The sequence below is a fragment of the Lithobates pipiens genome, unplaced genomic scaffold (assembly GCF_037356315.1).
Source record: "Lithobates pipiens isolate NorthernLeopardFrog02 unplaced genomic scaffold, aLitPip1_a1.2 Scaffold_56, whole genome shotgun sequence".
Classification (NCBI taxonomy): domain Eukaryota; kingdom Metazoa; phylum Chordata; class Amphibia; order Anura; family Ranidae; genus Lithobates; species Lithobates pipiens.
Window position 1 is genome coordinate 4,270,538 of NW_027507878.1, and position 12,396 is coordinate 4,282,933.

A 12,396-nucleotide genomic window follows, 5' to 3' on the forward strand; every position below is an offset into this window, starting at 1 on the left:
TCCGAGCGACCTTAAATAAAACATATTCTGAGGAGAGCGGCCAGGAGGGGCCGATAGGGGAGCGCCGGGGACCCTGACAGCGCTAAAAGCATAATGTATCCTGGCAGGAAGGGGCTCTGCAATATTTATCATGGCTCTTCGCTGGCGGCAATCTCTAAGCTGGGGGGGGGGGGGCTCCTCGCTATATCCGCCGCTGAGCGCTCCGGACTGAAGTGAAATATTGAGGTCATCGGGGTCCACCAACCGCCAACATAAAAAAAAATTTATTTGGAGAAATCCAAACATTTAAAAAAAATTGTCACCAGTCCCTCCCCCCTGCCCTGAGTGCCCCCATCCCCCCACCCAGTATAAAAGAGATTTTACCAGTCCAACCACCACAACCAAGAACTGGTAGGCTGCAATATATTACACGTTTCTTTTCTTTTTTTTTTTATATATAGATGCAGTGGTTGTAAACCCTCCATATATGTAGAGCAGTGACTGGCCTCAGGTGATACACAGAGATTATACAAATCCACCTGCATACGTTGTACCTGTTTATCTGCAACCCTCTCTCCTCTACAGCCGTTCAAAGCCTAGAATTTACACAGCATTTCTGAGCTTCAGAAGGTGTGGAGAGGGGATCTGATATCACACACTGCACAGCATAGAGCAGAGAAGCTAAGTGTAATCTGAGACCTGAGTGGAGGGAATGAACACACACCTCCTTCTGCACCCGTCTCATAGGGAAACATGTACTGCTGAGGCTGCCAATCACAGGCTGTGTGCAGTAGCTTCTCTCGCTCATCCCTCTGGATTTATATAACCTGTCAGAAGTGACTCTTGCAGATAGCAGAGAAAGGAGGCAGCGGACAGAAATCACACTCGGTGCTTTGGGTCGAGGTAAACACTATAGAGGGATATGTTTTGTTCATATTTCATTTCAAAGGTTTACAACCACTTAAATGTGTCAAATGTCCTATATGACAGCTTACCAATAATTAGATGAGGCGGCTGCATTTGTTTTTAGGCTTTTCCCTTCTGTTTTCACCTGGTAATCTGACCAGTAACTCACCTCCTGTATTAGAGTGCCCCCCCCCCCCACTCTGGATGAAGGAGCATAGGGGGCACCTTTGGACAGCAGCATTATCAATCTGGAGGGAGAGAAGTGTTAGATGGATTAGCAGATTTAAATACACTAACAAATTTAAGCCAAACTTCGGAGGGGGGGGGGATATAAGACTGGAGAGGGGGCCAGGGGGATATAAGACTGGAAAGGGGGCCAGGGGGATATAAGACTGGAGGGGGGGTTCTTAAATCCGAAAATCAAAGTCTCAGCCGGTGTTGGCTCTGAAGGGGAACTCCGCTCCAATAACATTGTTCGGGGAAATGGGAGGAGCTCATCAGATGCAGAAATGTAAAGGTTAAGGAAATGGGACCAAAATCACTGAAGATCTCTAAATGTTACAAACTCATCAATTAAATGTATCTCTTATTGCTACATATTACCATTTCCTGTATGAGAGGGATCGATATGTGCAGATCAGGCTGGGCTGGGGGCCAGAGAGGCCATTTTATTCTGTTCATCTATCACCCTCCGCCCCCATTGTCTGCTGGCACCGTGTACACCAGTGGCAATCACAGACAGAGGACAGAAGGACGGGCGGACTGCAGGCCGAGGACAGAAGGACAGACCGACTGCTGACGGAGGACAGAAGGACAGGCGGACTGCAGGCAGAGGACAGAAGGACAGACTGACTGCGGGCAGAGGACAGAAGGACAGACGGACTGCATGCAGAGGACAGAAGGACCGGCGGACTGTGGGCAGGGGACAGAAGGACAGACTGACTGCGGGCAGAGGACAGAAGGACAGACGGACTGCATGCAGAGGACAGAAGGACCGGCGGACTGTGGGCAGGGGACAGAAGGACAAGCGGACTGTGGGCAGAGGACAGAAGGACAGGCGGACTGCGGGTGGGGGACAGAAGGACAGGCGGACTGCGGGCAGAGGACAGAAGGACAGGCGGACTGCGGGCAGAGGACAGAAGGACAGGCGGACTGCGGGCAGAGGACAGAAGGACAGGCGGACTGCGGGCAGAGGACTGAAAAACAGGCGGACTGCGGGCAGAGGACAGAAGGACTGTGGGCAGGGGACAGAAGGACAGGCGGACTGTGGGCAGAGGACAGATGGACTGTGGGCAGAGGACAGAAGGACAGACGGACTGCGGGCAGAGGACAGAAGGACAGGCAGACTGCGGGTGGGGGACAGAAGGACAGGCGGACTGCGGGCAGAGGACAGAAGGACAGGCAGACTGCGGGCAGAAGACAGAAGGACAGGCAGACTGCAGGCAGGGGACAGAAGGACAGGCGCACTGCGGGCAGAGGACAGAAGGACAGACGGACTGCATGCAGAGGACAGAAGGACAGGCGGACTGTGGGCAGGGAACAGAAGGACAGGCGGACTGCGGGCAGAGGACAGACGGACTTCGGGCAGAGGACAGAAGGACAGGCAGACTGCGGGCAGAGGACAGAAGGACAGGCGGACTGCGGGCAGAGGACAGAAGGACAGGCGGACTGCGGGCAGAGGACAGAAGGACAGGCGGACTGCGGGCAGAGGACAGAAAAACAGGCGGACTGCGGGCAGAGGACAGAAGGACTGTGGGCAGGGGACAGAAGGACAGGCGGACTGTGGGCAGAGGACAGAAGGACAGACGGACTGTGGGCAGAGGACAGAAGGACAGACGGACTGTGGGCAGAGGACAGAAGGACAGACGGACTGCGGGCAGAGGACAGAAGGACAGACGGACTGCGGGCAGAGGACAGAAGGACAGGCGGACTGCGGGCAGAGGACAGAAGGACAGGCGGACTGCGGGCAGAGGACAGAAGGACAGGCGGACTGCGGGCAGAGGACAGAAGGACAGGCAGACTGCGGGTGGGGGACAGAAGGACAGGCGGACTGTGGGCAGAGGACAGAAGGACAGGCGGACTGCGGGCAGAGGACAGAAGGACAGGCGGACTGCGGGCAGAGGACAGAAGGACAGGCGGACTGCGGGCAGAGGACAGAAGGACAGGCGGACTGCGGGCAGAGGACAGAAAAACAGGCGGACTGCGGGCACGGGACAGAAGGACTGTGGGCAGGGGACAGAAGGACAGACGGACTGTGGGCAGAGGACAGAAGGACAGACGGACTGCGGGCAGAGGACAGAAGGACAGGCGGACTGCGAATGGGGGACAGAAGGACAGGCGGACTGCGGGCAGAGGACAGAAGGACAGGCGGACTGCGGGCAGAGGACAGAAGGACAGGCAGACTGCGGGCAGGGGACAGAAGGACAGGCGGACTGCGGGCAGAGGACAGAAGGACAGACGGACTGTGGGCAGGGGACAGAAGGACAGGCGGACTGTGGGCAGGGGACAGAAGGACAGGCGGACTGTGGGCAGGGGACAGAAGGACAGGCGGACTGTGGGCAGAGGACAGAAGGACAGGCGGACTGCGGGTGGGGGACAGAAGGACAGGCGGACTGCGGGCAGAGGACAGAAGGACAGGCGGACTGCGGGCAGAGGTCAGAAGGACAGGCGGACTGCGGGCAGAGGACAGAAGGACAGGCGGACTGCGGGCAGAGGACAGAAGGACAGGCGGACTGCGGGCAGAGGACAGAAGGACAGGCGGACTGCGGGCAGAGGACAGAAAAAAAGGCGGACTGCGGGCTGAGGACAGAAGGACTGTGGGCAGGGGACAGAAGGACAGGCGGACTGTGGGCAGAGGACAGAAGGACAGACGGACTGTGGGCAGAGGACAGAAGGACAGACGGACTGCGGGCAGAGGACAGAAGGACAGGCGGACTGCGGGTGGGGGACAGAAGGACAGGCGGACTGCGGGCAGAGGACAGAAGGACAGGCAGACTGCGGGTGGGGGACAGAAGGACAGGCGGACTGCGGGCAGAGGACAGAAAAACAGACGGACTGCCGGCAGAGGACAGAAGGACAGGCAGTCTGTGGGCAGGGGACAGAAGGACATGTGGACTGCAGGCAGAGGACAGAAGGACAGGCATACTGCGGGCAGAGGACAGAAGGACAGGCGTACTGCGGGCAGAGGACAGAAGGACAGGCGGACTGCGGGCAGAGGACAGAAGGACAGGCGGACTGCGGGCAGGGGACAGAAGGACAGACGGATTTGGACAGGGAATGGACATGGCAGATGGTCCCTCTAAATTGTCTTATTATTTTGGCAGAACGATGTGAAGTCGATAAATCTGGTTTCCGCTGCGTCCGTCCGCAGACACGCCGCTGAGTGCGAGGATCTAATTGCTGCGAATATCTAATTAGAGTGTGACGCTCGGCTCATCGTCCTCGGGGGGCGCCGCTGTATACAGACCTCCATATGTGACCTGGAAAATTCCTGGAGCCAAATGGACGGCTCATCCAGGCCACGACGCGATGGGAGACCTGGAGATTTACCGCGCATTACGGAGGAATTTTCCATTCGGAATGTATTATCTGAGCTTAGCGGGAGATTTATTATCCCAATAAAGGGGAATTCCAGTTCTGGACAGAGCAGGGAAGGGTCTCAAACTGGTAGCCCTACAGCTATTATGGAACTACAAGTCTCATCATGCCTCTGCCTGTGGGAGTCATGCTTGTAAATGTCAGCCTTGCAATGGGACTTGTAGTTCTGCAACAGCTGGAGGGCCGCCAGTTTTAGACCCTCGTGGTGGGTCCTCATTTTCTCCTCTCTTACTGACTGGGTGACAACTGTCAGTGGTGGGCGCTCCCTCATTTCACAACTGTCACTGAGACCGGAAGTGAAGAAAATCCTCCCCCCGGTGAGAATGCAAACAAATGAAATCCTGATGAATCCTCCCTCTGACCCCTCCTTCAGTCTTGCACAGGTGTACTTGCTCCTCCCCTTCAATCTCGCACAGGTGTACTGGCTCCTCCCCTTCAGTCTTGCACAGGTGTACCGACTCCTCCCCCTTCAGTCTTGCACAGGTGTACCGACTCCTCCCCCTTCAGTCTTGCACAGGTGTACTGGCTCCTCCCCTTCAGTCTTGCACAGGCGTACTGGCTCCTCCCCTTTAGTCTCACACAGGTGTACCGGCTCCTCCCCTTCAGTCTTGCACAGGTGTACCGGCTCCTCCCCTTCAGTCTTGCACAGGTGTACTGGCTCCTCCCCTTCAGTCTCGCACAGGTGTACCAGCTCCTCCTCTTCAGTCTCGCACAGGTGTAACGGCTTCTACCCTTCAGTCTTGCACAGGTGTACCGACTCCTCCCCCTTCAGTCTCGCATAGGTGTACCGGCTCCTACCCTTCAGTCTTGCACAGGTGTACCGACTCCTCCCCTTCAGTCTTGCACAGGTGTACCGACTCCTCCCCCTTCAGTCTTGCACAGGTGTACCGACTCCTCCCCCTTCAGTCTTGCACAGGTGTACCGGCTCCTCCCCTTCAGTCTTGCACAGGTGTACTGGCTCCTCCCCTTCAGTCTTGCACAGATGTACCAGCTCCTCCCCTTCAGTCTTGCACAGGTGTACCGGCTTCTACCCTTCAGTCTTGCACAGATGTACCGGCTCCTACCCTTCAGTCTTGCACAGGTGTACCGACTCCTCCCCTTCAGTCTTGCACAGGTGTACCGACTCCCCCCTCTTCAGTCTTGCACAGGTGTACAGGCCCCTCCCCTTCAGTCATGCACAGGTGTACCAGCTCACAATGTGCATTAGAAGCTGCAGCAAGTCAGATAAACCCCGCCTCCTTTCCTGGCTATGAGACGTCTGGGTGCTTAACCTGCGGCCCTCATGTCCCATGAGGCATTGCAAAGCTGACAGTTACAAGCGTGACTCCCAGAGGCAGAGGTATGATGGGACTTGTAGTTTTGCAACAGCTGGAGAACCACAAGTTGGGCACCCCAAGGACAAGGCCAGTCCCCTGCACAAGGAGAGAGGGCAGAGTTTTGGGAGGGGCCAAGTAGGTGGTTCCACCCATTACAGGAGGGGCGGCGGAGACAAGGCCAGTCCCCCTGCTGAAGGAGAGAGAGCTCAATGGATTATATTATATTAATTATAATTATATTAATAAGTATATAAAATATATTTCCGGATAAACACATTTCATATTTTTGTAATCTTAAAGTGGAACTCTGGGCACAATAAAAAATGGCAGCAGTCTGTTTTCTTGTGTTCCTCCTGTAACATTTTATCACCTGGTGATCCTGTCAGTAAGTCTGTTATTTCACCACTTACTTTCCCGGAACAAGCTGTCCTGCAGATGTAGCAGTTCCAGGGATGAGACAAAACATTTACCACTAACAAGGGGTGCTTACAATGATCAGCTTTTTTTTATATTCATGTAAAATCTTTATCCCAAAAGGGACTGTTACTGTAACTGATTATATCTGGAGTTTGGCTTCAATTTGTTAGTGTATCTAAATCTGCTAGTCCATCTAACACTCCCCTTCCCCCCAGACTGACAATGCTGCTGTCCAAAGGTATCGATGTTGCCCCTCCATAGATTAAGTGGAGGACGGAGTGTAGCCACCCTAAGAAAGGAAGGGTGTTCCTGGCAGGATTATCAGGGGAACGTTAAAGTTGTTAATATTTATTTTTGGAACTTAATTCTGCATAAAACTTTTCCCAGTGTAATTTCATGAGATCATTTACGAGGGCGTGTTTAGGGGGCGTGTTTAGGGGCGGGGCAGGGTAGGGGCAGATTGATCCTTCTATTAAAGTGGTTCTTCACCCTAAAGGGGAAGTTCCGCTAATCTGATCCCTCCCCCCCTCCGGTGCACCTTTCAGGGGGGAGGGGGGTGCAGTTACCTGGATAATCCAGATATCTGCACCCACTTCCGGGACAGACCGCCCCCCCCGTTGGGTTCTGGGAAACACACAATTCCCAGAGACACAGCGGGGGACCAGAAGAGACGCGCAGAGCGACTTGCGTATGCACAGTAGGGAACCGGGCAGTAAAGCTGTAATGCTTCACTTCCCGATTCCCTAACAGAGGATGACGGCGGGGGCAGTAGCGAGACGATCGATCGCTCGTCATCTGCCGCCGACATCGCTGGACCCCGGGACAGGTAAGTGTGATATTATTAAAAGTCATCAGCTGCAATATTAGTAGCTGCTGGCTTTTAATATTTTTTTTTTAGGTGCAGCTCCTCTTTAAGCTTTTTCATCAGGTTTCTCCATCCTTGGCAAGCCTGCGCTTTATATGATGACTAAGCCCCTCCCCTTCATGACATTGTCAAAAAGGGGCGGGGCATGGGTGACCCTAAAATGATGCCCCCCCCCCCCCTGAAAAAACACCTATTACCACAGGTGCACTTTATGAATATATTCACCAGGGGAGAGGGGGGGGGGGGGGGGCTGTCACTGTTTGTTACATAATATTTATTTGTCTATAATTATTTTTATAGTGTTTAAATAAATGCAAATATTCATATTAAGGTGAAAATCAAATGTTCTCGATCACCAGGGACTCGGTGTAGTCCTTATGCTGCCATCATTAGTAATAGAGGGGAAGGTATATGTTATTCACTTGTTTTATACTTCTTTTTTATTTCTTCAGTTACTTCCTGGATTCTGGCCTAGGCCAAAATGATATCATACATCCCAGAAGTCTCCATGGGAGAAGGCATGCCTGAGCCAAGGGCAGATGGATTCTACGAAATAAGTGCTTCGTAAATCATCTGCTCTAACTCAATTTGGTCGCAGCGAGAAACGCGAGGGGCGGGGGTGGTTTTCAGAACGGAAAACTCTATCATATTTACCGTCATTTTCCTTTCCTGGTGCCGATCCATGGCAGCATACAGATGATAGAGGCCCGCCTCGACTCCTCCCCCAGGACTAGTCCCTCCCCCAACATTCTCCGTAATATAGAATACCGAGGGCGGGAGCACGTGTTGTCATGAATGGGCACCAGGAAAGGAAAATAACGGTAAGTATGATACAGTTTTCCTGAGGCCTCCATGGCAGCATACAGATGATAACTAACTAGCTGACACGGGGGGGGGGGGGGGGGGGATAATGACAATAATAAGTATTTTAATTAGAAAAGGACATTGTAGGCTGAACTGACCTTCTCTAAAGTTGTGTGAACCCCCCCCCCCCCCCCCCCCCCCGGGGTCAATATGGTAGTGCCTGAAAAACGTATCGTAAGAAGACCAGAGATGGTCCTCGGAGATACAAACCATCTCCAAAGAAACATTAGCCCTGGTTGCCCAGTAAGACGAGACTCCCCTCGTAGAATGAGCATTCACTCGGATGGAGGCTCCATATTCTTTGCCCTGGAGGCCTTCTGAATCAACTTTACAAGCGGAGATGCCAGAGTTCTGATGGAAGCTTCTTTACCTCCGTATTTACCAAACGGTACAATGAATAGTCTCTCAGAGTCTTTGAAGGATCTGCTGGCTTCTAAATAGGCTCTGAGCACTCTGGAGATGTCCCATTTGTGACAGGACTCTGAATCTGCATCTGTAAATACCTTAGGGGTGGACTCCCGAACGGGGTCGAAGTTCCACTCTGTCTGGGGAAAAAGGAGATATGGTTGTCACAAATCCCCAGGGCCCGTGCTACCACTAGGCAAACTAGGCAGCCTCCTAGGGCGCACTGCTGCCTAGGGTAGTGTTACCACCTGTCCAGGATTCACCCGGACAGTTCGGGTTTGGAATCTTGTGTCCAGGTTTCAGTCTGCCTGAAACCTGGACAGATTATTTAGACAGGGCTGTGGCTCCCCCAAGTAACTGAGATAGTCACACAAAAATCTGTTGCCACCTGGGAACTGCAGGCTGCTGTTTGGGGGCAAGTTAGGCGGGGGGGCATGTGGGGCGATAATGTCAGCAAGAGCAGCTTGGCCACACCCACTGTTCTCGCAGCACGCTGCATTACCACTCTCATTGAGGCACCCAAAAGGTGTCCAAGGTCTTTTATAATCCTATAGTGCAGTGATGGCGAACCTTGGCACCCCAGATGTTTTGGAACTACATTTCCCATGATGCTCATGCACCCTGCAGTATAATAGAGCATCATGGGAAATGTAGTTCCAAAACATCTGGGGTGCCAAGGTTCGCCATCACTGCTATAGTGTATACTTCGGGGGAAAAAAGTGCCCTGTAAAGTGTTCAGGTTTGGCTTGAAGAAAAGGTGGCAACCCTAGCCTAGGGGCACCCGGCCGCTGGTTTCCCTCCGCGTCTGCATGCTCTGCAGGCTGCAGCATGTAACTAACTCAGTCTTAGGCAGCTGCTCCCCACGTCCAAACGGTAGTGTAATTAGAGGCGCAGAACTGGAGCCATCGCTAAAGGAAGAAGAGCCAATGCTTCCTGTATGGCGGCACCTTTTGTCACATTGGTAGGGCAAAGGGGGTGGAGTCAGTGGTGGAGCCAATAGGGGGGGGCAAAATTAGGTTTCACCTAGGGTGTCAAAAATCCTTGCACCAGCACCGCCTATCCCCAAAGAGTGAAGCTCCGAATTTTTTCTGCCGGATGTAATGGCCAACAGAAAAGCCGTCTTCAGTGTTATATTCCATATCGCTGCCTGTCCAACTGGAGCAAAGGGATGGTCAGACAGAACTTCTAGGACTATTACTATGGACAGATCCCATTTAGGAAATGAGCGTCTTACAGGTGGGCGAATCTTTAACATTCCTCTGAGGAAAGTGACCACCAAGGGACCCTCTGCCCATCTTTTATTTGTTGTGGCAGAAATTGCTGCTACCTGCACCTTGAGGGAGCTCAGGCCAAGTCCTAGATGAAGAGCCGTCTCTGACTTGGACGTAGAGGGGAGGATTGGATTCAAGTAATTCCAGGGGGCAAATGACAAAAACGTATCCCAGATCCTTGTATGTACTGCATTTGTTGCAGGCTTTCTGGCTCTCAGAAGGGTGGATATGACCCCCAGGGAACAACCTAGGGCCTCGAACCTTCGCCTCACAACTTCCAGATTCGAAGTTCCAACTTTTGAGGGTTTAGACGAGTTAGTCTGCCCTGAGACAGAAGTTGAGGAAAAGGAGGGATCCTGATTGGAGAACTCACACTGAGGTGCATAGCTAGAGGGTGTCAGGTCACCTTGAGGCCAGGTGACAGATGCACACCGTAAGGATCAGGAGTGCACCGCAAGGTTGTGGACCCTACGGCTGACTGCTGCTGACAGAGCTCAAGGTGATAGGAAGGCAGGGCCGCCAGAACACCAAGATGGATCCTACCGGGGATAGAGCGTAAGATTCCCTGGGGCGTGGAGTCTAAGAGCCAGCAGGTGTTCACCAGAGCCTCTAGTGGTGAGGATGGACTTGGCTGCAACTGGCTCCAGGTCGCGACCCCCAGGGTCCCCCAGCTCACACCCACAGTAGGCAACAGGAGGATAGGGATGGTGAGGGACAAAGCCAAGGTCGGGGCCACAAGCAGACAGGAATAATCGGGGACACGCCAAAAGGTCAGGATCACAGGGAAACAGGGATGGTCAAGGACACGCCAAAGTCGGTAACGGAACAACAGCAGAGCACATGGCAGGTAACAGGAAGCCAAACACACAAAGGTTGATCAGCAGGGTTGGCCTGCAGTGCACAGGTTAATATAGAGCTCTCTGATAGGAGCTAGGGTGGAGCCATGCCAGAGGATGGATTATAAAAGCAGTCAGGTGAGGGCCGGCTGGTCTCTAGAAATGAACACATGGAGACAGGTAAGCAGACGAACTCTATTGCATAACCATGACAGAGGGAACCAGGGTCTCTTTGGCCAATATGGTAGAACTGCCACCATTTGGACTGACTCTCTGAGGAGCCTCAGGAGGAACGTGAATATTTATGGCCGGGGAGGAAAGGCATATGCCGTGGTGAACCGCCAGGGCCATGACAGGGCATCCACCGCCTCTGCTTGTGGATGTGGGAGGCGAGAGAAGAACATGGCTAGTGTGGCATTCTCCGGACTGGCGAACAGGTCCATCTGAGGGGGATCCCAAAAGCTGTCAATCTGATGGAAGACATGGGGATGAAGGGCTCACTCGTTGTTGTCCAGGAAGTTTCCTGACAGAGTATCTGTTTCCATGTCCAACCTGCCTGGAAGATACACCGCTCTGTGGTCCAGGAGGTTCTTCTCTGCCCAAAGCATAATCGGCTCTACTTCCCTGAGGAGTGTTCTGCTGCGAGTGCCTCCTTGCTTTTACAGATTTGCGCCTGTTGTCCAGGCATAGCAGTACTCTCTGACCATTGATTTCAGATGCCAATGAAGTCAGCGCTGGGAATGCTGCTCTCATCTCCAAGATGTTGGATAACACTCCCTGGGTGGGACAAGACCACCTTCCCTGTATTCTGGTTTCCCCGCAATGGGCTCCCCAGCCTTGTCCACTTGCGTCGGACGTAATTATGGTCCAGGAGAGGGAGCCCAGGTGACCAGGTTTGGAAAGATTCTCTGGAACTGTCCACCAATGTAGACTCCTGCCCATTACTCCCGTAAGTAGGATCATCTGCGAGAGTCGTTGTTTCCTCCACTGTGCCAAGAAACCTGTCTGGAAATACCTCAAGTGCCAATGGGCCCAAGGAATTAGGGGTATGCAAGAGGACATTGTGCCAATGAGGCTCGGGCATTGTGAAGCCATCAGATGCAGGCTTCGGATAACCTTGATCAACCTCTGAATGACGATCCTTGCTTTCCTTATCCTTAAGGTTTCTTGGCTGTCACTTGGCAACTCGAAGTTTTAGCTCCCTCCATACATTTTCTATAGGATTGAGGATTAAGGTCTGGAGACTGGTTAGGCCACTCCATGACCTTAACATGCTTCTTCTTGAGCCACTCCTTTATTACCTTGGTGGTATGTTTTGGGTCCTTGTCATGCTGGAAACAACCATCTATGACCAAACTTCAGTGTTCTGGCTGAGGGAAGAAGGTTCTCATCCAAGATTTTACAATACACGACCCTGTCCTTTCGTCCCTCAATCTAGCAAAGTCGGGCTGTACCCTTATCAGAGAAACACCCCCAAAGCAGAATGTTTCCACCTCCGTGTGTGACTGTAGGGATGATGTTCTTAGGGTCATAGTCCGCTATTTTCTTCCTCCAAACACGGCGAGTCGCATTAATGCCAAAGAGCTGAATTTTAGTCTCATCTGAACACAGAACTTTCTCACAATTCTTCTCTAGAATCATTTAGATATTCATCGGCAGACTTCAGAAGGACCTGTCCATGTGTCTTCCTGAGGAGGGGGACCTGTACATGTGTCTTCCTGAGGAGGGGACCTGTACATGTGTCTTCCTGAGGAGGAGGACCTGTACATGTGTCTTCCTGAGGAGGAGGACCTGTACATGTGTCTTCCTGAGGAGGGGGACCTGTCCATGTGTCTTCCTGAGGAGGAGGACCTGTACATGTGTCTTTCTGAGGAGGAGGACCTGTACATGTGTCTTCCTGAGGAGGAGGACCTGTACATGTGTCTTTCTGAGGAGGGGGA